This window comes from Calonectris borealis, chromosome 9 (genome assembly GCF_964195595.1).
Source record: "Calonectris borealis chromosome 9, bCalBor7.hap1.2, whole genome shotgun sequence".
NCBI lineage: Eukaryota > Metazoa > Chordata > Aves > Procellariiformes > Procellariidae > Calonectris > Calonectris borealis.
The window spans coordinates 21662489-21687662 of record NC_134320.1 but is presented as its reverse complement, the minus strand read 5'-3'; the positions used below and the strand labels follow the sequence as shown (position 1 = coordinate 21687662).

At 44.2% G+C, this 25174-nt stretch overlaps 2 protein-coding genes across 4 annotated transcripts in view; one reads left to right on the top strand and one right to left on the bottom strand.

Annotated features, from left to right (window-relative positions):
- The window catches only part of ZMAT3 (zinc finger matrin-type 3), a 410758-nt gene that overhangs the window by 246531 nt on the left and 139053 nt on the right, over window positions 1-25174 (bottom strand). The window lies entirely within an intron of this gene.
- LOC142085434 (calcium-activated potassium channel subunit beta-2) overlaps window positions 1-25174 on the top strand; it is a 150234-nt gene that overhangs the window by 37929 nt on the left and 87131 nt on the right. Inside the window, exon 1 of one of the 3 annotated variants that reach the window (XM_075157369.1) lies at window positions 10337-10709. The exons of the other annotated variants lie outside the window; for them this stretch is intronic. The gene's annotated coding sequence lies outside the window, so the exon portion shown is untranslated. Of the gene's footprint in view, window positions 1-10336; window positions 10710-25174 lie in introns of those variants that run through there. 3 annotated transcript variants of the gene reach the window in all.

The following is a 25174-nucleotide window of genomic DNA, read 5'->3' as shown; positions in this document are numbered from 1 at the left end:
CTCAGAAGGTCTTCAGGAAAGTTTAAGACTCCCTTTGTAAAACTATATTGCTTGACAGTAACTGGGCTCATACTTACATTTAGGTGGTTCTCCCATCATACTCAAACATTATTGAGTGTTATTATTAAACGGACGAAAGATCTCCAGGGCAAAATCCCACTTCAGAATTTAAGTTTTTAAGAGTAAAATGCATTTGTACACTAGAGTCAGGAATTATAGCAGACAGGAGTAATCATACAGTAGAGAATATATCTCATATATATCGTACTAAATATATAAATGCAGAATCTTGATCCTCTATTTCATTAAAAATAGCTATATTAAAAATTAATGGCATGAAATTTCTTCACAGTATCTCAAATATTTCAAGGAATGTTCTAGTAGCTAAAATACCAAGAGGCTACTGAAATAAAACACATGAATAACTTTGGGCAGACAGTGTCTTTTTGTTCAGTGGTTGTACAGCTCTTGACACAACGGAATGGTCCCTGAAAGGGAACCTTGAAAGGGCCAAGACGTCCAAAATAATTAACGCACGTGATCGACTTCTTTGCAAAAGAGAGGAAAGAAGAAGCAGATCTTCAGTTTTTGGATTCAGACCTGTATTTTTCACATCGTGTGTGTGGGAGAGACATCACTTGCTACCAGTCTAGTAAAGCTGAGTTCCTAATTGGCTCCAGCTCAACGATCCTTCATGTTATCCCTCATTCGGCAAGGCCAAATTCTGCCCATTTCCACCAGCACAGGAGGGAGTAACTCTATCGACCACCGGGGAGTTGCTCTGTATTAACGCAGGTGGAGCCGAGAGCTGAATTGGGTCTCCATTTCTTCACCCCTTTGAAAGCCTATTTTGACAAATATGCTGAAATATCTCATTACTAACCTCATATATGAACACAGCCCCCGCCTCGGCTTCACCCTGAGTTTTCTTATAGAGAAAAGAGGGGCGGCAGCGGTGATGCCACTGCAGGCGCTGCCAGCTGCCCACCCCTGCATCGGCACGCACCCGCGCCGCTGCCCACGAGGGCCCAACTCTGCCTCCCACCGACAGGCAAGTAACTCTTTTTTGGAACTGCTTTTCACACAGGTATTTTAAACCCCGCAGGCCATACGCGAGGCAGGTGCCCATCACTGATGCAGGGCGTGGAGGCTCTCGTGCCCCGCAGCGTGGGGGAGGTCTCAATGCACTTTTCGCTGGGAAAGGCCGTGCCAGGCTCAGGCAGGAAGCCCGGGAAAGCAAAGCCCCATCGCAGGGAGCTTCACGCTCCAGAGCCATCCCCAACATCCTCCCAGTGCTCCTCTGCATCAGCTACACTGTACAACGCCCCACGCAGACCCACGGGGAGAGAGCAAACCGTGCTTCAATACCAGGTAGCTGCTTTCGCGCTTGGCAGGTGCCCCCTGAGCTCTTCACAGCTTAAGAGACCTCCCTGCCCACGTGGGCTTCCCGACCCTTCCCTACCAGCCAGCAATTAAACCTGACCGGAGCAGAGGTTTTGCATTGGACCAAGAGGGACAGAGACACTTTGCTTGTTTGGTGGACTTGCTCCTGTTAGCGTTCGTGAGGCAGCTGAGGGCCTGTTATTCCATTGCAGTTATTTACCTCCGCTCTGCAGACAGTACAATATGTCTGGAGAGCCAGGCAGGCGCTCCAAGGAGTCGCCTTCCCCTTGCTGAGGGATTACGTTAGTTTGCTGCTGGAGGCCGAGCGTGGCGGACGCCTGCCAGCCTGGCGGGGGTTAATGAGCCAGCTGAGCGCACCAGAGAGGAGGGCGAAGCAGGAGCCAGTGGGCAGCAGAGGTGAAGAAGGGACAGAGTTGGTTTAGTCCTCTGTGCAAAAAATAATAGCAACTCTGGGGGGAAAAAAAAAAACAAGAAAGAGGTAAATAGACATGCTGTGTGAGATAAACGGGACCCTGGGGATATTTGTTCCTGCACTACCAGATCCGTCATGCTTCCCCCGATGGGTATTGCATTTCCAGGGATTGGGGTTTTTTACTAGTTTACTGCACCAGGAGGTATTTGAAATATGAGCATGAAAACTAAGTAAAGGAAATGCATCCTTCTTGCGGTGGCTGTGGGTGGGAGACGAGTGGATTAGAGGAGTAAACCAAGGGTTAGAGATGCGGTGTGCGTGCCTCTGTGTGTGTCTGCATGTGTATGGGAGGCACATCAGGGTGCTTTTATCTTTAAGCACAGGCAGCTGAGGCCAAAATCTGTCTCCAGAGCCTGATCCTGCAACATCCAGCTGATCACACTGGAGCTAGGGCATCATTTGCAGAAGTAAAGACTTTCTGGGACTCTTTTTTCTGATTTGTTTTATTCACTCACCATTAAAACATAGCTGGTTTCTGTGGTCTAAAGCTCCAGCTGAGAACCCCTGCAACAGAAGGGTAGGATTTGTGTTCTGTTGGACAAATGCCTATGCAGTGCTTTTTGCTAAGGATATGGCCCCTCATCCCAGTATGAACTGCACAGCTTGCAGTGCATCTTCTGTGCCTCTTAGAGTCCACAATTTAGAGTCATGGTTATTTCTAAGAGTCCTAAAATAGAGCAAGTACAGACACAAAAATTTAGAGAATCTACCCAAAACTTTTCGGAGCAGAGAAAAGGTCAGATTACAGGTGTATTTATGGACAAGTTGTTCCTTTTTCTTTTTTTCCTGTTTTTAAAATTACCTAAAGTGGAGAAATAATGAAACATTACTTCCATAGGCAAATGAGTATAAAATAATTTCCAACAGATGTAAACAAATAGTGTTAGGTAATTAAAACCAGAGATAACTCACTGGCTAAATTCCTCTGGAGTCCTTTTCACTTCAGCCTTTGATGAGACATTAATGTTTTTGCATAAGCAAGATTGAAAAACATATCAGAGAGGATGGAAAAAGGAGATTTCTTTTATCAATGAAAAAATGTGTGTTTATGCCAAAGGAGTATCCCTGTAGCCTGTGTTAAAGGCAAAGCTTTATCGTTCTGCCTTTTTCCTCTTGGAAAGCATCTGCTTGGTTTCCAAATACAATTTTTTTTCCCCTATTCATTTATCCATAAGCACGTCCTGTGTCCTCAGCTGCTGTGATGATGGGGAAGAGGTGGCAGCTTTTTAAAGGGGCTATAAGTTTTCCACAGGGGGGAAATAACTTTGTACGAAACCTATATATCTTTGGAGATGTATGTTTAAGACCAAACATTGCCCTCAGTGGTATAAATCCCAAACAACTCTACTTCAGTAAATACAGTCAAATCCCTTTGGTCACTCCAGATTTACACAGGAAAACTGAGAAAAGATTTTGAACCTTAGTGAATTTTTATATATTCACAACCATAAATCCTCTGCCAGTAGCTTTGACGGTAGCCACACACCCTGCAGCAGTGTGCCCTGGTGCCGGTTAAGCCCCTCTGAGCACCTGCTGCAGACTGTAAGTCGATAAAATTAAAAAGCGGCGTCTTGCGAGAGGTTTCTCCTGTCCCTGCCAGCATATATTTTCTCCAAACAGGCTGGGCTTCGAACTCAGCCCAGGCAACGTCCCTCCTGCTCCTCGGCGGCTGTGAAGCAGCCACCGAAATCCTCCTTCACCCTCAATGCAGGGCTGCACCACCCACATAAGCATCAATCACGGACGCAAGAGCCAGGGACATCAAGATAGGGGACATCAAGTCAGGGCTGGGGAAAAATGAAAGAAAAATTCCCAAGTCTTTCCTGCCACCCCGTTCCTAGGCCCGGCACAACCCCGAACCATCCCAGAGGGTGCAAACCCCCGGCTCCGTGCACAGTCCCGCTAATGCACAGCGCGTCCTGGCATTAGCATGGAGGCAACTGCTGCCTCCACAACCCGAGAGGAGGCAGGACCTTCGCAGGCGAGCGTGTTATTCTGCCTTTCCTGCGCAGGCATGCCTCTGCACACCTCCGCAGCTAAAAGGCAGCTGCTAATGCTCGTGCCAGAGCAAGTATCGTGAGATGTGTTGCTTGTCCTCAGTTTAAGAAGAGAGGCCTATGGAGTCAATGAAGTTGTGACAGCTCTGCTGAGACCTTGGTGGCTCTGACATCTTGGACACATAGGAAAAACAGCCTTTCCTTCTGGGCACCCTTTAGTCCAAAGAAGAAAAGTAAAATGGCTGCGAGATGGCTGTGAGGACAAGGGAGGTTGTGCATTCAGGAGCGGAGGTATGTGACCATCAACATACAGCGTAAAACACGCTGCGCAATATGGAGGCTACTTAAGCAATTTTAGGCTCTTACTATTCTGAATTTGAAGTTTATCAGCAAGACAGCAACAACATAAGCTTTACAAGACTGAATTTCAGTTGTCGTCTTTCAGTTCTCAGGCAAAGCTCGCAAAGCACTTTATAAAGGCAGAGGATTACTCTTAGCTTACAAATGGGGAAACTGAGGCACAGTGCTACAAAATGGCCTCTCCACAGTACAGATCCTGACTCCCAGTCTATTTACCTATCTGCTTCTGTCATTGCTTTATTGAAAACTGCCCTCACCAGGGCATGGCAGAGTTCCCTTTCCCTCCCCTTTTGCACGCTCTCCCCACAACTTCATCTTTCACATCTGGAGTGCAGAGCTTAGTGTACAGCACCAAATCATCAAAGAAACCCAAACAGGCATTTCACTGATGCAGAAGACCTTTCAAAAAGGGAGAGAACAGAAATAGAAGCATGAGCTTCATTAGAGTAGTGACTATTCCACCAAAGCAAAGCAGCAGCTGAGTAAAGAATAAAAGGAAGAACAGATTAAAGGAGGTACTTGAATCCTGAAGAAAGGAGAGCACTGCATAGCAAATGATTTGCAGGGGCCTGGAAAAAAGGCGAGGAAAAAATTATCTAGCAATAACTTATCTAGCAAATATTTAGACATCTAACTTGCTAAAGTTGCTGGAGAAGTAATATTAACATAGGAATAGGAAAGTGTGGATAGAAAAAGCCATCAAGAGTTGGTGGAGAAACAGCTAGGCACCGTATGTAAAATCAGAGAGCATCTAAGTGGCCAATTTGAAAGGTGAATAGCGCAATGCATTATCCGTCACAAAGCAAGGAAATCACAGCAGCCAACACTGGAGCAATGCTTCAGGAAATTATTGGACAAGCAAGAAACAACCTCTGATCATGGCATTCCAGGAGAGGAGTAAATTTGGAGAATTGCACACAGAGCTTAGACCAACATGGGCTGCAAATGTTTGAACAGTAATCCATTGCTTAACAAATGGGAAAGCAGCAGGCAGCAATTGCTGCTCAGCAGAACTGTTCAGAGCAGGAAACCATCTCTGCCCAATAGTCACACGCAAAATCAGGCTTTGAAAGCACTGGTACTGAGACCCAAACTGATTAGAGTAAAATCACTGAAGCATGAAATCCTGTTGGAATTACTCAACATTCACGCTGGAGATTGGCCCCAGCAACTGGGTGTGCATCCTCAGATACATATTTTCCTAGCCTTTAAGCAGTAAACGTTCACTGGGCCCAGCAAGCAGCATTGTGTAGGCAGCCTGTTTTGTTGGATTCCGTTTTGTTGCTGTTCAAACTTATAGTCAATCTTCTGTGATTTATTGAGAAGAATTGGGCACACCAGAAATCATTTAATTTCATCATCTCTGCCAAAAGAATTCAATAGTTTACACTACCCATTATTGTGAAGGATGCTCTTTGAGTCTGGGTTTCCCCTCCAGGTAATCATAAAAGGATGTCTGACCTGTATCTGAGCAGAAAACGTACCAAAGTCAGCAGAGTGGCCCCTGTTTGCACCAGCAGAAGCAGTCTTAAAGAGGGAAAAAGGTTTATTCTGATGTCTTTGCATGTCTTAGGTAGTCCCATCTCTGTTGCTCCTCAATACCACTGAGGACTAGACATTGTTGCAATATGTGGAAGCTTTGATGTTTCTGAAAATTAGCTGTGTTTATAATATGTTTACTCTAGGTAACATCCCAACTAGCAAGTATTAACTGGCACATCTAGAAGTGGAAAAGCAGGGAAACAGTAAGCTCCTGGAGTTGGAAAGGAAAGTGAAGGAAGAGTTAACCAGCCTTTGTTTTTGCCAGCAAGTATATGTACTCTGTTCACCATCCGCCCCCATAAAGTATGAAATGTAGCAGATGTTTTAAGAACAGCTAGCCCGATCTATCAGCCTCTATATAAATGAAGGTTGAGTTAGTGAAGAAGGCGGCAGAATAATGTTTACAAGAGAAGAGCAAGAAGATTTCCGACACCTGGGCAACTTAATGATGGCAGATGGCAAAAGCTGAAGGCAAAGAGAAGGAGCAATGCGTGCCAGCAGCTGTTGAACAAACTGGGAGTAGAAAGGCCTCCGCTGAAACTGTGCAGGAAGAATTTAATACCGGCAGTTCTGTAAGAATGATAGTGAGAATATGCAAAGAGGAGCCTGTGTTTTAACTCCTCAGACAACCATCGTCAAAAGTACCCAACGGATTGTCAACCAAGGAGATTTTCACAGCAAGAAGGCATCTATTTGCATCAAATACTGTCAGCCTGCAAAGCAGCAACTTCTGGGTCATTTAACAACACTCCAGATGTAGTTATTTTCTCCTAGGCAAGTGGCTCAAAGAGAGCTATGCAAGAAAAAGACAGAGTCGGCATATAAAGGGGGACAATCAAGCAGCATGTGGAAGTGATTAGCTAGTCAGTGTAATATAACTTAGTTAAATGAACAGATTTCCAGGACACTTGGGTGTCCTGTGATTCTCAGCACAAGAGAGACTGCAAGACTATGGCCCAACCCAGGGTTGCATTTCACCATCAGTAAACAAGTGATTTCTGACTTTATGCTAAAGATAATGGTTTATGAGCCAGGGCAGCCTGGCTGAGTGTTTTCCTGTGGTGCCATGTCAGCTATTGCACTCTGAAGTTTAGAAGGCACAGGTGCTGCCTGTTTTACCACAGCAAAAAGAAGGGAGACCAGCCAGAGCTGTAAACACAGGGTCTGACATCAACCGGCTTTCTTGATAATTCTTTCATTTAAAAGATAGAGGTGGGATTAATGCATGTAGCCAAGATAACTGTTAGGAATTTATCTTCCCCCACGCTGGATGCACCCTTTTTATGGAATAGCTGCCATCTGCAAAACTCAGTTCTGAGTTCAGGCTCCACAAAGCCCAAGAGTAGATGTGTATGACAGAATTTGGCCTCTTTTGAATGATCCTTCTTCTTGTTAAGACTAATTTTCCTTTATGCTGTAATTATACATGCTTAATACAATCCATTACCTGCCATGCTTGTCACATCTGTAGCTATGCCAGGCTAACACTGACACTCTACAGAGAGACCCAACATGGAAGAGCCATCGACGGATCATTCCTGCAATTCCTTTAATACACGATTCACACCAAGTATCTATGGATTAGTGAGACTCCCTGCTGCTGTTTCAAAAAGACTCAGCAAGTGGGTAGAAAGAATGCTGTCTGATAGGTATGCAATTTCAAAACAAATTCATACTCTTCCTAGAAAATTTGTCACCACAGGGGAAGAAAAGGTTATTGTATGCGTAACCCGCAGCTTTAATTATATTGTGTACTTCCCTGTGCAATTAGAAATGTGTATTTGTAACAGATAGTTATGCTTTCTAGTTATGTATCTATCAAATTCTCGTTATAATTAGGATGACTCATAATGAAATTATGCATTAGTTGCTCCATTCATTATATTGTTTGACTTACAGTCAGCATGCAAACTAGAAATCTTCTGAATTCTTCCTCTCCTTCATCCTCCTTGGCTGTTTCCTAAGCAAATACTGGTCAGAAACAGAGGCATTTTAAATTGTTGCAACTCCTTTGCAAGCGATGAGTTTTCTCAAAGAGGGGCTACTGCTGCAGAGCTGAGCAGCAATCTCAGAATCCTACAGAAGTCAACAGGATTTTGCTGATGGAGGGCAAAGTGACAGCACGTGTGAGCCCTCTGTTTCCCAGGGCAATCCTACTTTGCGACATTCATACAGTCCAAGAAGTCAGAAAAGTGCTATACCTGATCAGATCAGTGCTCCATTGCTCTCTATATCTTCTTTCTAGCAAGGAGCAGATTGGTGAATCAGAAAAATGCAACAGCAGTAGAGCCATGGCAAGGGTGGGGAGTATGCATGAGTCCCGTTACTGGTGGCAGCTGCTGTTGCTGCTTAGTGATTAGAAAAATTCTGAGGAAAGGGGGAGTATCTCGGAATATCTCCCTAAGGCTGAACCATTTTGAACTAGAAGAAGATCCTTCTGATCATCCTTCATTGGCCTACACCTTACACCTTGAACAGTTTACTCCCCTTTCCACTACCATCCGACATAAATACATCTCCTTGCCCATTCGATTATGCAACTCTTACAGATGGTTATCACCTGTTGACCACCAAGTCTGAGTGACTTTAACCTACTGCAAAGGATTGAAGCCTTTGGGATCACTGTGGCAGGGAGGTCCATAGGTAATTTTTTCACTGCATAAGGGAGGGAGGAGCTGGGATAGTCATCCATTTTTTATGAGCCACCTTGTATTCAGCATACATAATTGGTGAACTGTGGACATGGGTAGCAATGATCACTTACTATAACCTGTCATTGAACACTGTTGTGTCCAGTTCAGTATTGAAATCTCTCAAAAGATCATCAACAAAGTCAGCACCCCTAGAACTGTGTATCTCCAATAAGAAACTCTCTAACATCTCTTGAACTGCTGTGTCATCCCACTTACAAATCAATTGCACAGTGAGCCCCTTAGTGAGACAGAATTATATTGCTCAGGACAAGGAGAACTTTTCTTTTTTCCCTTTTTTTTTTCTGCCTTAAGGTGAATATAGTGCTTATGAAAAATGCTAGATAAGCGGCAGTGAAAAAATTCTTTAAATTATTCACAAAGCAAGTATTGTTCTGGCAGCCGTGCTAGCAGTCGGCATGTAATGGTCCACCCTGAGATTCATGCCTACAAAATTCAAAGTCCCCTTTGCTCAGCCCATGCTGAGCACACACGCTGACACGCTGTTTGGTAAAGCCCTTGGCAGTGTGGGCATCTGGTGCGTTAGTGGCAGGAAATGATGTGGAAAAAAAGAGGGGTTTAAGTTGGCCACTTCCCCCCTGGGAACAAGGCAGAATTTACCAGCTAGTTCAGCACAGACCAGCAGCCTCCTCTCCTGCAAGGGCGACTTTCAACCAGTCTGTAACAGTCAGCAGTGCAAAGGACCAACACAAATCCAAACCAGATCTTCTCAAAAGAGAAGGCTCACGCCTTAACCAGCCCTCAGTGCCCTCAGGTCCCGATCATTTAAAAACCTAATGCGTATTTGCCATTAGTGCTCTCTTAACCCCTTCATTCCCACGTTGTGAGCCAGCCATAGCTGGCTTTTCACCGTGATCTGCTTTCCTCCTTAGTCTCTCTAAACGCCGTTCATTTCTGAGATGTCTCCATGCATGGTATTTTCATTTTAAGCCAAGGGCTGTGATCTGGGTGGTACCAAAAAGTCAGGCAGGTGCTGAACAAGCAGCAAAAGTGCTAACTCCCCACTTGCTCTCTCCCAGCCTGCCTTGGCACCAGGTTGCCTCTCCAGTCCTTCAGCCCCTGTGCCATTGCTGCTGGCAGAGACACATCTGTGCTGGTGGCTTTTACATTTGTCCACTAGGGACCACACTGGGATCAGCAACACTGAACTGACAGCAGGCGTTAACAAGCTTTGATCCATCTTGACCCAGGCTGGTTATTAACCGACAACCAAGAAGAAAAAGGCTCCAAGATCTCAGCAGAGCACCAATATTTCTGACCTAGGATCTAGGGATGCGCACGGTTTTCCTGAAAAAAGCAGTCTCCAACGGCACCCTCTCACCACCCCTCTTCCACACAGGCACTGCGAATGCCCTGCCTCGCTCACGTTTCTTCTGCTCATCATTATCCCGGGCGCTGTCAACTTGCAAATTCAGATTGCGAGACTCTGCTATCTGCAAACTGTTTTTGCCTTTTGGGAAGCGTAGCGTACATCTGTGACTCCGTAAATACAAACTACGGCATGGTCCATACATCCCCCTAATTCGCTTTGTGCCACATCTGCCTTATAGAGTTTTATGAACTTTTAGCTTCCGATCGCTACTTCCACTAACTCCTGCGACAGCCTCAGCTCGCGGTGGGAGCAGATGCTGTCACGTTCATTTTGCCATTCACATCAGTCGTGAGAGCTACAGCACCTTCCATTCCCGGGAGCGATTTTCTCCTTAGTTTCAAAACAATGTGTGAAACCCTGCTCTGCAGAAACAGTAGCCTCAGTAAGTTTAAGGATGACTGAAGCTATTTCCTCTCTCGGGGAGGTTTAAAAACTACGGAGGGATGAATAGTGTTAGACCTATCGCTGCATTTCTAGCAGCCATCCTATTACAGCACTGAATAAAAGCAGGAATGGCATGTCTAGCCTAGGTTAATAAACCCTACCGAGTGCATGCCTTAAAAGCACTACGAAACAGCCTTAAGTCAGCTTGAGATAACTAATTTCAAGCATGGCTGTCTAGTGTGCCTGTCATTCCTATTGTCCTTCCAAACTATTTCAGACATTTTGAGCAGGGAGTACTAAGCTATGAGTTAGCAGGGGTTGTGACATTAATGGTCCAAAAAGGTTTAAGCACCAGGAGGGAACGATGACAGCGCTTAACAACTGGTGGCAGTTTGGAGGATTCTGCTGGATCTCTATTTATTAATAATTAGGCTTCGCCTCGGAGGAAGATGTGACAACTATCGGAGGTAGGATTTGCATGGGAAACAAAGGGAGCTGTTGCTGTTCGGTGCCCATTGTTTGTGCTTTGCTCCCTGGCTTTCCCAGCGCAGCCAGGTGCAGTCGGCGAGGCGGCAGTGGGGAGGGGGTGATGGGACGGGGAGGGGAGAGCCAGGGGTGGAAATACTGTTGATAGTCCTGCATTTTATGGCAGAAATGCCTCGAGGACAAACTGGCTGAAATCTCACCGCCTGCTGAGTGTGCATTCCACGTTGCGCTTCCCACAGAGTAAAATACATAGAGGTCATGCAGAAAACACTTTACTCCTTTTCTACCGAGCCAGCTGGGCTGTTTCAGAGGTGGGAGAGGGGAGAGGGGAAGCTGCCCTAAAATAAAAGGGGAAGAGGAAAGCTATGGAGCCTGTAAGGTGAGGGATGACATGCTATTAACGTGTAAAACATGTCTGGAGTGCCACCGATGTCATTTGAAAAGGGGAAAACAGAGCCAGGGTGGGGGGCGGGAGGGATTTTCCGGGTGAAGAACTCCTTAGGTTATAACCTATTGCAAAAAAAGGCTGATGTGTCCATCCATTTTGCATAATCAAAGCTTCCTCTGCACTGTTGGCATTGTTTTGCTGGACGAGAATTGTAGTTTCAGAGAGAAAAAGGTACGATTCCCTCCTGTGCCACCGCCAGCCCCCTGCCACCCTCCCTCCCTCTGAGAAACAGCGTGGGGAAGGATGTAAATGACGTTTAGCTGGATGCTGAAAGGGTTGGGAGAGAGGGCTGAGGGGGGAATGAACGCTCAGTAGTATAACAGGAAAGCTTCCCCTTGAAAAAGCTTGTTTCTTCCCAGCCAGGAGTCCAGGAGGTGATATGCAATGTTAGAAGCCTCATGTACTTTTTTATGATGTGCCTGTTTAGCATTACTAGACAAGAAAATGTCCGAACATCAAAGAGTCGGGTCTGCACAGCAAAACAGGGCAGTGAGATTTGCATGGGGTCCTGGTCAGTGCTGGGCTGCAAGTTTGCATTTTTGTCATTGCATATGACCCTCACCAAGATAAGTAGCGGGAACTTAATGAATGAAAATCTTATGTCCACGCATATGCAGAATCCTTATCATTTGGTGCGTTTGATCTGAGTGTGATGTTCCCTGTATTGATGAATTGTTCTGACTTGTGCATTAAAGTTTCATTTCCAAACAACAGAGAGACCTCAGAGTGAGTGGTATTTAGTAACAATAAAACGTTCTGCTTGCGGAAGTGTTTCTCACAGGAGCTATTAAAAATGCACTTAAAGGAGCTAAGAGTCATATCTTGCAGTAAGAGGTATGGTGTCACTTGCTCTGCTAAATTTCAAAATCAAGGTTATGATGCCATTTTAAATCTACTTTAATGTGGGTGTCACTAAGCATACTTTACAATACGTTGTCAAAAGCCTACAACTTAGAGAATTCTGTTAGACTGATTGTTTTCATTAAATCTTCATTATAAAAAGAATTCCTATATAGCAGGGACTTACCAAGTAATTTGAATTTACTCACTCTAACTAATGTTCCCTTTAAGGAGAATTTCAGTGTATTATACTACATTGTAAATAGGTCATGATACAATTCATTTAATAACAAAACACTGATGACAATTTAACAACAAAAGTGCTAAATGCATTCGGTCAAAGTAAATACAGATTGTGCCAAAGAGAAGCAATATTGGATCAGGAACAGTAAGAATTCCTTTTAAGAAACATAACATAAATATTCTCCATTTGATCCAAGGAACAACTTTCCAGTCAAGTGCATTACTTTGCATTGCAAATTGGGGAAAAAATCGTTTTGACCTACGTTATATACAGTACTTGGTATATAATGATAACAGTGAAAACTTTCTTCCAAGTAAAATGTTTCTAGCAGTTTGCAGCAGGTATCAAAGAGATATTATACAGAGATATTATGTCAGAAATAAACAATGCATGTGGAAATCAAGTACCTATTTTTTCTTTTCCATCTCGCTTTTGTCCAAAGGATTGGGCAATTTTACTTTGTTTTACTTCAGTGCCTTTCTGAGGGAAGGGGCTGAAGGGGTAAAACCACAAGGAGGTGGGAGACTGCGTTCAACCTGCGCCCAGCCACAGACTTCTCGGGGGACTTGGACAAGTCCCCCAGCCTCTTTGCAAAATGGGCAGGGTAATAGCCCTGCCTTGCAAATAAGGATGAGGATAGTGTATTAATGATGCAATGGAAATACAGACGGCGGTACTCAGGGAACAAGGCTGAACATAGAGCTCCAGATAAGGCAAAATGCAAAGCAAAATTTTGTCGCAGGAGCAGGTTAATATTTCAGGCATTTTCAACTGTAAAATAAGACATACTGCAAAATCCCATGATCCAAAACAAAATCTCCTTTCAAAACTATTCCAGACAAATTTGCCACTTAAAAAACTTCTGCCAGCAGCAAATACCCATTCATCTGAGAGCTTGTCAGAAGTGACTCCAAATCTCTCAGCATTCCCTTTGCTCCATCAATGTACAGCAGATAATGAAACAGACTGCATCAGATTGATTCACTGTGCTGAGAAACAATTTCCCCGATTTCTTCAGATGCTCAATGAGTACTTTTTGCCATGAATCTCACTTGCCCTTTTGCTTATGAGTTGTCTGTGGTGCTCATACAATTTTCTAATTTATTCATTTGATATTATTTGGGAATTTCTTCAGTGAGTAACTCTTGGCTTACAGATCTTTTGGGAATGGCAAATGTTTGCAAATTCATACTGTGTTGTTTAGTTCAGTCATGTGGTGTTCCTTGATTAGATTATTTGTATAGCTAACGTGCGGAAAGTGAATTGCAAATTTCAGAACCAAGTATACTGTTTCATAGTGGATTTCCATCACTATCTGAGCAGTCAGGTTTAAAATTCATGTCTTGCAAGTAGTCATACGAGCAACACATAAGCACTGAAGTGCTCCCACCAGACAGATGTGAGAGCCGGGTTAAACAGCTTTCAGTTTCATAGGAATATTCATGGAAAGTGTTTGAATTCTTGCAGCTCAGTTAAAATGAATGGTCAGCGTCATCCATCGCGCACCGCCTGGGCCGTTCTTTCACAGTGTTTGCCATGTCCCCACGTTCTCCCTAACTCTCCCAATGTAAGTCCACAATGCCTGTGGAAACTCTTTGTACAGCCAAATTAAAAGGAAAAAACACCATCATGGAAATTTCTAAATTTTCCACATTGTAGCCTCTCCTGTTGTGCCTGTCTTGCACGTTGCATGACAGGAAGAGAGCCGACAGGGAGGACAGCAAGAGAGCATCAGCAGCGATGCAGTGAGTGCAGGAGAGAAAACATTGAAAGAGGGAAAAGATAAGGGTGACCACTGGCAGAGGGGGGATCAGCTGCACATAGAGTATGTACATAGGAGGTAGGGATTGACACAGCGTGAACACATAAATATGCTAGTATAAATTTTAACGATGAATCTATTGAATTTTGGTCATTAACCTCAAGGCTTATGGTCTTACCAGACCAAGCCCATGGCAAGCCCTGGAGCTGTCGCTCCCAATCCTTCCCCGTGCAGGCGCCACGTGGGTGCTCGCTGCAGGTGCAGTCAAGCAAGGAGGTGACGTGGTTTAGCTTTTGCCAAGGCAGGGGTCTGATGACATACCAGGGAGGTATGGAAGAGTTGCGAAAATAATAGACAAGAAGAAAACTAACTAGCTAACATCTGGTGCATGGTTTAAAAGCGGTGAAAATCATTTGGGCAAAGAATTTCTGTCAAGTGTTTTTTCTCGGAGACAAAAGAAAAATTCAGCTGTCAAAACACCAAGTTCTTTTGACTTAGAAACAAATGAGGAGGAAAAGGTTATACAATACGAATGTATTTGCCTTTTGAATTATTTTTGCACTGTACTTATGTCATATAGGAGGAAACCTCAGATGTCCTACTGAGAGAGCTGTGTTGTCCAAGTACTTCCCACTTTATGTAGAATAAGGCAGGTGTGTGCTGAACAACAGGGTTGCTGCGACTGCAGAGCCAACCAGCAGTTACTCCCCCATTAGATGGCCTTTTTTACCTTTTCAATGATTTCAAAGTCCAGTGATCCTAGATACCCTTATTTATTCTAAAAACAGAAACGTGCCTAAATTGCACACAGCAAGCACTGTGTGTGAGCCACACCGCGAGAGTCACTATGGGCAATACACGTGTGTTCATGTTCTGTCGGGGCACCTGTAATGCCAGATTAATATTGCTTGGGGAGAGTAAGAGAACGAGAAGAATTAGAGGAACTAAAATCAAAGCAAATGCAGAGAATCTTTGCTAGGACAAAAATTGACTCAATGCAGTCTGGAATGAAATTCCAACTTGAAACTCCCCCTGGATACCACTAAAGCTCCTATTAGATCTTGAAATACCTCTTTTTCTTTCTTAATATAAAAAGCTGTCCTATAGCCCATAATTAATGCGCACCTCTCCTTATGCCAAATGGGATAATTTTATATGGACCACTTTTAAAGGAGTTGTTAATTTTTAAAGGGAAAACACAGAAAAAATCAAATCCCAGCTCTCTCTGCCCACATTGCCGGTTGCCCCTCTGTGCTTTGGTGCCTCCAATGCTCGGTCGAGAGCAGAGAGCTCCCACTGGCAAGCCCTGCAGGGACACACAGCAACATCTTGGAGCTGTAGCATCTTCTTCTAAGATCCTTGAAAGGTTGGAGGCAGCAACACAGTCGCTAGTGCACCTGGGTATCCCCACTGTTTATTTATCATCTACTTCTATAACTCCACAGGAGGAGTGACCTGGCAGCTCTGAGATCCTCAACAGTTTTTCAAAACTACTCCAGTAAATGCACAAGCTCTTTAGGTGACCCTTCGCATCACATAACTGGACAGAACCTCATCAAAGCCTGCACCAACCTATATTGCCCGCTGAATCCTTGGCGCTGATCTGCACCACAACTCCCCATCAGAGGGAACCAGTAGACCCAAAAGCAATGGGGAAGGTGTCCTTCAGGGGAAGGGAGAAAAATATCAAACTGGCTGTAGATGTTAAGTGTGTCTCCGAAACACTGAAAGGGGGTTATAGCTAGATCCCCAGATTGCGGACGTGATGGGCATAAGCAGCCAGGACCTGTGCCCCAGCCATCCCCAGGTACCCAGCAATTTTGTCTGAATTCAGTGTTCCTCCCGCGCTGTGTGCCACTGCATTGTCCTAAATGAACCACCGCCAGAAGGGTTTTGAAGACCAGAGGAGACAAAAGAGCATTTCTCCCACTTCCCTACTTCCCTTTCAGTGGATCAGAGTGGGACTGAAGTTTCTGCTTAAGCCCAAAGTGGTTCATCTGCGCAAGGTCAGCATCCTGGCAGGAGCGCTCTGGTCGGCACTGTCCTTGCGTGCCTGCTGAGGCGCAGTACCAAAGGAGGGGACAAGATAACATTGCCTGCCTTAAAGAAGCGTTGCAGAAAACATTCAGTATACTTGGCTGTATTTTACTAGCGGGCAAGCTATTTTCCACCTCAGCAGAGTGGTACTCCTTACTGACAACCATTAGTTATTTGTAAATTTAGATAGGCCTTATAAACGTCAGGCTCCTGAGTGAATAAATAATGTTTCAGAGCAATAACTTGAAATAAGTCAAACTAGGAATGGTGAGAAGACCAGGAGTATAGTCCCTTTGGGACACACTCCCTACCACTTCTAATTAATATCTGGTACTTAAAGCATCACCGCCCATGGTTAAATCAAAGTCAGAGGAAACAAAGGAATAAAAAAATCCTTCTGGAGACTTGTGTCCCTCTCCATCCACAGGAGCAGGTGTGCTCCTCAGTGCTGCTACCAAACAGACTGACTCTCTGACCTAGGGTAGGGGTCTCTGGTTTTTTGGGGGGGACAGCCCAAGGGACCCAGCAGCCAGGCTGCCCTGGCAGCTTGCAGCTGCCCCAGGGCTGGTGTTGCCCCTTGCTCTCCCGCTGCCTTCCCCCCTTCCCATCCAGCCACCCCCCCTCCTGCACCTTCCCAGGCTCTCCTGGCCCTCTGGGAGCCAGTTCAGCTCACGAAACCTCCACAAAACTGTGCTTTGGTTTTGGCTGACTGAGAGAGCCCAGGTGGGAGCCAACGAGCACCAGAGCTGGTGCAAGAAAAGCAGGAGAAGAGCATAGCCAGGAATGAGGTATGGGGAGCAAGGAGCAGTCACAGTCATGGCACAGCATATTTTCTAGCTACGCATCCCTAAAGTCCTCTGTCCTAATGACCCAGTGAGACTGCTACAGAAACAGGCTTCAGATAACCACATCTTGACCACAGCAACATGTTGCAGAACCCGAGAGTTGTAAAAGAACTGAAGGGCAGAAAAGGACAACAGCTGGTCTTCGATCATCGGGGCCCATCTAGCTGTTGATGAGCAGTTTTTAAGCTTATATGTTGAATTTCGGAGCTGCTATTGTGGTGATAGGGAAAGAATTGATTCGCTGTGAAAAATAGTCCTTGCAGAGCAGGTGTAAGGATGACTGTTGTGATTTGGTGAAGTTTACTGATCCAGGAAATAAGAGTTTCAGAAAGAAAGCCTGAGTGGAAAACATCAATGCAACTAGGACATCTTTCAATTCGTTCAACAAAGCATATATACTTCAAGGCACAGGGAGCAATAATGCAAGCAGGGAACAAAGGAAGTTCATTTGTAAGCATAGCATTGTATTAACTGGAGGATCTGCAAATGAGAAGTCCCCTGACTTTTGAAAACCCATGTTAATGATGCATCAGTATAGCATAAACTTCTGACAAATTCCCCCTCGTCGTTTGCTTCCATATAACACATTGATCCTGCTGCCACTCTGCTCTTTGAAAGCTCTGCTGCTCTCCTAATCATTAATTGCATGAAACGTGTATTCCCCCATCTTGCAAAAAGCATCACAGGACATACTGTCTGGTTGTGAAATATCCCAAGAAGTCCACAGCAAAATCTTTTTTGGTCGAGTTTAATTAAGATGATCCAGTAATTTGTGTGCAGCTGATTTAGAAGGATTTTGTCACAGGTAAACAAGCTTTGAAAAAAAAAATTGCTTTTATCTCTTCTTGCTTTCTGTTTTAGTATTTCAAGTGGATTAGTATAATCTTTCCTCGGCCAAACTCCACAGCCAGTCTATTCCATCATTGTTCTAATTTTACAAAAAGAAAATGACTGAAAGCAATTAATTAAAAATCTCTTCAGAGATGCATATGTGGATGCGCTTATTCACTAAGAACTCACAAAATAACTCTGCATTTTAAAACAATTTATCCGGTGCATTAAGCGTGAACAGGATGTCTTTGTTAGGTGCACCTGCCTTTAGATGGTTCCCTACATGAATATGCTTGTTGTGCAGAGATATCTGCAGTAACTCAGCTCAGTCAGAGGGGATCCCCTTTTAAACTAGGTTTGAGATTCTAGGGGGGGTTCTTTTTTCCTGTGTGATGAAGAAGTTGATTGATTTCAAGTGAGGAGCTTTCCCTGCTGGGACCTGGACTGTCAAAAGCCATCACAGAACTTGCAAAATTCTGTCATAACACCAGAAGCCCTAACTCTGCTCCAGCATCATCAGTGTTCAGGGAAAATTCCCAGTAACAGAAGTTTTCTTAGCAATGATACTCTGCCAGACTGAGACATTATTTTCTGCACCCACATGGGGAACAGTACTAACACAAACAGAAAACTCTATTGACATGGGCGAATTTGTCATCAGCAAGAAGACACAAGTGTCTTCACGCTAAAACCTTGGATTTGACTATTCATAAACTTTTAAGGTCAATCAAAAAGCCAAAGTCCCATTTTGTAAATTTTCTTTGATTTCTTAAGAGCCAAATAAAAACTCTAAATTTCCTTGAATTCAGGGTGAGGGAGAAGGGAATCAGGACTCTTGATCTCAAAGCTGTTCCCTTCCTTAATAAAACTCCAGCACATCTGTGCCATGAATGCAAATAAGTACTGGCATCCAGTGCAAGGTGCAGAGGTTCTCCTGGCAGAGCAGAAAGAAGTTTCCTCTGCAGAGGTGTTCATGCTCTGTGGTGACTGTTCATCTATGGAGTCAGTGCAGCAGCCCTGCTAGTCTGCAAGCACGCTTCCCAGGCAATTTAAATATACCTAGGGAGCTTCCTAGAAGATTTCATGTACTCCACCTCTTCTTTGAGCAGGAAATCTTGGACAAAGATATTTTGCCAGCCCTCGTTGTCACTGAGTTCATTTATACCTTCTTCAGCCTCCATTAAAAAATGCTCTGTTTGTCTACTCTTTCCACTCTTTGTCTCCTCTTTCTACTTTCCATTCTGCTTGTCTCTATTTAAAAAGCCTCACATATCACAGCCTGCTGGTCACTAGCCAGATATCCAGATGGTACTTTTGTACCACATTGATAGGTGCCTTAGAAATAGCAGGGAGAGAGGGGAAAAATATCATGAGAAGACTTCAGATGGTCTTTTTGATAAATGGCAATTGTAGATCTAATTAGCCGGTTCCCTCCTTTGGAGAAGCTGGGGAAGCAACAACAGTTGCAGTCCCACAGAGCAAACACGCGGGGACACGTCTCGCTGTCAGGTTTTAGCTTTCCACTCAGAGCAGTGTCGGGTGGATGGTCTGTCTATCCACCCCTCTTCTTTGAAAGACACCAGGTTTTCATCTGGGTTTGAAGGTTTCTCTCAGTGCCCATCGCCGTACTGCCTGAGCGCCACTACGCTGTGTCAACTACTTCTGCACAGACAACTGGTTTCTAGAATACAGAACAAACACTGCTCACCTTAATTGTGTGAGTATCCCTCTGGCAATAATCAGGCTAATTGCCTCAGTAAGGCCAGCAGGATTTGGCTCTAAACCACCAAAAATGATTTAAGCATAAGTGCATGAGTTCCTTTACAACTCCAAGGCCCACTCGTTAAACATTATTTACATCTCACTCAGAAATGCTGTTTCTTTTCTCTCTTCCATTTGCCAAGGAGAAAGGTAGAAGGGATGAGGTTTTCAACAACACCTGTGTGAGTAGGGGGCTGAGCCCATCCTGAATGCAACGGCAGGGAAGACGGGTCTCCTTCCCTTTTGCTGAAACGCCTCAAGAAGTCTGCCCGTGGGAACCCCAATTTGCATTGTGTCTGGGATCCCACCAGCCTGCGCGCGTCCTCCCGGGGACGGCGCAAAACTGCAGAGGAATCTGCCAAGAAGGGAACCATTGCCCGAACCTGCTGTGGCTGCATGTTTGATTTATACCTTAAAGCATGAGATAACATATCCTTTAAAATATTTAGCTTGCTCAATAAAAGTGATATATGCTCTCTTTACCTACAGAAATTTCTAGATTTTTTTAAATTTTAAATCCTATTAAGCAATTGGTGTGTGTCTTGTGGCAAATATTTTAACATGATAAAGGAATACCAGCAGCTTCATTTTACCAGTTGGGTCTGGAGGGGGTAGGGAGTTAAAATCCTCAGAGTCAGCCGGTGTGCTGCGCTGGTTGCTCCCCAACCAAGGTACCTGGACAAGGTGCTGATAGGAAAGGCTTGAAATCCCACCTCCACCAAGGGATAAGTGGCACAGAACCAGCTCTCGAGGGCGAGACCTTCGGTCGATCTTTCAGAGAACCGCGTCTTTTAAAATAGTGTTTTGGGCCATTTCAACTGTTTCTATAACTGCAGGGGAAGACCCCCGGGCCGGGCTCGGTGGGTCATGCCTGTCCCGTAAGTAGGGGTGAGCTGTTCCTGCTTGCCACGTACCTCGGAGCCTCAGGGCCTTTCCATGACCCACAGCAGGAGCAACAGCTGGCATAGATGCACAGCCGTGAGCCTCTGGGACCTTGAATTAAAAACCCAACATGCTTATGGAGTTTAGGGACCCTGAGGGCTGGGGAGGAGGTGAGTAAGGTGGTTGAGGGGCCACGTTTTCCACCTACAACCTGCCTTGGTCCTGCTGAGGTGTTTAAGTCTCCCATTGGAGCTAAAGCTTTTTTCTAAGTAGTCCCAGTTCATCGCCTCCCCTCTTACAAAAACCTCTACACGTCTCTAATCATTTTCACTGTCAATCTCTGCTCTCTTTTTATATCCATTAAAGACTTTATAAGATAGGATGACCAGAAATGAAAGAAAGATTCTGAGGGTAGAGCATGCAATTGATTTAAGTTAATAGCATTGTAATAATATTTTCGATGTTTGATTTCTTTTTCATTCAGTACATGGCTAAAATGTTGATTACTTTTCTATTCCTCTCTCAATCATTGAACAGCCACTTACATTGGGCTCCACAAATTTATTCTCAGGTCTGTCTCCACAGCAGTTAAAATATAATTAATTTAAAATCCACCAACACACGAGAAGTTGAGATTCTTCTTTCCAATCAATCTTACTAGAATTCATCAATGAGTTTCACCAGCTGTCATGCTGCTCATACATTTGTCTTTGTAAAGCTCCTCTGACTTCACTAGCTTTGACACATTTAACAACTGTTAATACCAAAAAAACCCCAACCCTGTAATTTCTATTGAACCACACCATAAGCCTTAGAAGCTCCCCAGATGTGAATGAATATCATATCGCCTGTGACAGCATCCTTAATGATTTTTGCATTTCTTTACACTGATAACTTTCATCTCTTATGCATATGTCAGAGATATAAAAAAGTTAAGTGTGCCAAGATGTGTTAGGAGTTTATAAAGACAATCAAAGACTAAATGTTATTGCTTAATTTTGCCTTCTTAATATATTCTGCCTTGAAAATTATATTAGGTGTCAAATCGCCTTACCCTAAAGGGATTAGAATATAAAAAGTATCCCTCAGTGATGGAGAGGAAAAAACCCTGACTATTTTTATGATGGAGTTCAATAACCCAGCAGAAGGGATTATACAGCACTGTGCCAACGATAGCCAGAGACTGAGTATAAAGACCTTTTTTAGTCAACTAAAGATGAACAAACTGTTTTGGACAAAAGACAGCCTGATTCTTGTCTCAAAGTTGATACAAAATCAAATACAAGTATTTCATCAGAGGTATGACAAAGCCACGTGCCTTTCTTCTGTTCATTACAAGGTGGCTGTGCACTGCCTTATCCTGGCTGGTAGGAGACAGAAATACAATATCACAAGTTTGGGATCTGCTGAAAGCTGGAAACACCAACAATAACAACACTTTATCTTCAAAGAGTTGCCAAAATTAAAGGCTAGATTTTCAAAGTGGTTTGGCATCAAGAGGGCCTTCAGACTTCCCTGGGAAACAGAGAACCGAGAACAGGGGCATTGGTCTTTCATTTTCAGCCTGCCCCTACAGAACAGCTAGCAGTCATCACACCTTTCCTACAGGTTAGAAAACAGGCGTGATGTGGCAAGTGATTTTACATTAAGGGATTTCAAGGTCGCAAATGGTCACATAAACTTGCTTTGTAACAGTGTCACCTAATATCGAAAGTCTTTTTTTTTGTGAGGAAGCACTCATGTCGTTAGCTGCTTCAAGCAGAGGCGCAGGAGCAAGTCCCTGGCACGAGATCTGAATGAGCGTCTATGTTTTCAGTTCGTGAGACCGTACAGCAACATTTGTGTACCTTCGTGCATGATACGTAACGCAAAGTAGTTACTGAACTAATAAGCATAATTTTATCTAATTGGCATATTTATTATTGATGTGTGTGACATGGTAGCTGGTTAAAGCCTCAGGTTGTGCCAGGTGGAAGACAAACATATAGCCATAAAGATCAATTAAATGCATTTAGGAGTCACACATGAATGCAACACTTGCAAAAGGTATTGGACAACCCCATGGGGAATGCCCGAGCTGTGGCATTTCTCCCACTCCTGTGAATGCGCCAGTGGGCTTTGGGGAGGTGCATCGGAGCGGTACCGAGGAGGGTCCTGCGCAGAGGGGAACCTGCTGGGAAAATGAGCTCGGCGGGGCTGGAGCCTGGGAGCGTCACACCACGTGGTGATCCCCGGCCAGTCCCCCAGGCTGGATTTCGGCAGGACTGAAATCCTCCTGCAGCCTCGCCCAGGCACTTCCCGCTCCGTCTCTTGTCCCCTGAGCAGGCCTGCCAATCAACTGCCATCTGACAGGTCTGAGTATATCTTTCAGAGAAGAAGTGAAACCCTAAGCCTATGCACGTTTGCTGCGTAAGTTTTGCTTCTAGATATGTGGTTTTGCAATGTCTCAGAGGGGCAGGGCAGCAATTAGCTGGCTATGTTTGAGATACCATTGGCATTATCCTGCTGGCCGCTCCGTGTTCCTTAAATGCGGCAATACCTACTGTGCTGAACCGGTGATGTGCAGCTAGCAAAACCACGCCAGCTCCATATGACATACTGTATATACAGTTATGAAAGCAGCAACCTCCGGCCACCTTTGCCCTTGCAGGCTGTTGGTCATCCTGCAGAGTCAAGTGCATTGACCCAGCGCCGAGTGTAGCCCAAGAGCCTGCTGAGCAATGAGCCAACGTTGCTCCTCGTACAGGGAAGGTTGCACAGACCCCAGCACCCACACACACACGTTCTCTCTGGCTGCTTCGCTTTCCTGGAGGACCTTGTTCGTATTTCTAAACTGTTTGGTGTGAGCAGCAGAGAGGGATGAAAGATTGGGACAGTAGCAGCTGCAAATGAACTGCCGTATCGCAGGTACTGAATGTTTATTTTGCAGCTATCTGAGGCCAGTTACACGATAACTAATATCCTGGGGCGGAGAGAAGCAGAACAGTAGTGGTCTGGCCAGCGAAGTGAAAGGTGGAGGGGTAATTAGAGCCCATACTGTTTTCTAGCTCTTTCTCTCTAGCTATTTTTTTCCTGGGGCGGGGGGGGGTGGTGGTGGTGTATATTTACAGCATCACGGGAACTGGAACATCAGCTCTTCTTTCAAAGAGCTTGTTGCCTGCCATTAAATTGCACTGTATAATATCATAAATCCAGAAGAACGACATTTTCATTCATGAGGTTTCATAGTAACTACAGAAACCAATCTTCCCTCTCTGAAGCAGTACCTGCCTTTCAGATTCTCAGGCACGCATCTCCCAGGATAGGTTCTTTTTTCTATTCCTTCTTATGTGTTATTTTATACATTATATTTCTGGCTTTCAGATGCACATGACTAGGAAACATTGCTTATCCAAACAGAGTTCCTTTCCTCTCTAACTCATCTTTTTCATCTATAACTTATTTTATTTCCAGACATGAAAAAACAGTTACAAATTATATCTGACAGCATCTCCCTAGCTCCTGAGACTTCAGATACGTCTTGCTCTGTGGTATCTTTTTTGCTAAATCTGTGCGAATAGGACAGAACATGGGTTGCAAAACCCATGCGTTTTATCATAAATTAACCCTGATTTCTTCATTCAGATTCTAGCGATATTGTCAAATTACTTCACTTCCTGCTAACTCCTGATTGTCTTTACTATCCATCCTCACAATTGAAAAATCGAGCAAACAGGTGATTATGCGTGAAAAGTAGTTTTTAACACAAGAAAATGAAACATAAAAACAAATGCTGAAACCAATAAACTTCAGAAAATGCAAAGCTACAGCTGTCATCCTTATCATCAGGAGTGGCAACAGCATCACAGCTAAAAATGAAAACCCTCAAATTCAATCAGTGTTCCATGATTGTACAGTGCCAGGTACTTACTGGACCAGTCCATAGCAAGAACTGACCCCTAGTCAGTAAAGGGTTAGTGTTTCAACTGAAAAGATGTGGGAAGCGGGATGGTATTTTCTTATTTGAAAGCTGATGAGCAAAGGCACAGAAAAACTAGTGTATTGTCCAAAAACACATAGGAAGCCTAAAACAGTTAGCAGTCAGTCTCCCAAATCCCAGCACAATGACTAAACGCCAATTAATGTCTCCTACATTCATGGAATCGCACCCGTTTTTGCCTTATCCCCTTGGGTCAGTGCACCTGGCGTGCAGTAAGACAAATGCTCTGCCTAGACACAATCCTCTCTTCAAAGCCAGCCAGCAACAGTCTTCTAAGGAAGATACAAGAAATTCCTTAATTGGTAAATGCAGGATAACCTATGCCAATGAAGGTCTTATCCTGACAGAAATAAACTTTAAGCCTTGAAGCATGAATTTTTATGGCCATTCCAAAATCTAATTTATTAGTGCTAAATATTATTACTCAAGGCATTCACATTACCCATAGACATGTCCACTCCATCTCAGAAATCACACTCCCACACCAAACCGTTTAGTTACCTATTTAATTAGCACAATTTTTTGTGACGGACGTTAGAGGATAATACGAGACCCACAGGCCCATCAGTTAATGAGTATTACCAGGTTACGAAGGAGGAGAGAGGAGAGGAGCACGGCGTATTTTTTACTAGTCCCAAGTATTCACAAGTGAGATTATAGATCAAGGTAAATAATGCTGAAATGCTGCCAGGCTTATTTCTCTGGGTTTCTGAATGGTTTCCCCTTCGCTGTTGCCGTGCCAAGTTTCAAATTTGCTTTGTGCCAAACTTCGTACAAACAAATTTGCAGAAAATTCATTTCAAAGTCTGACTGACGC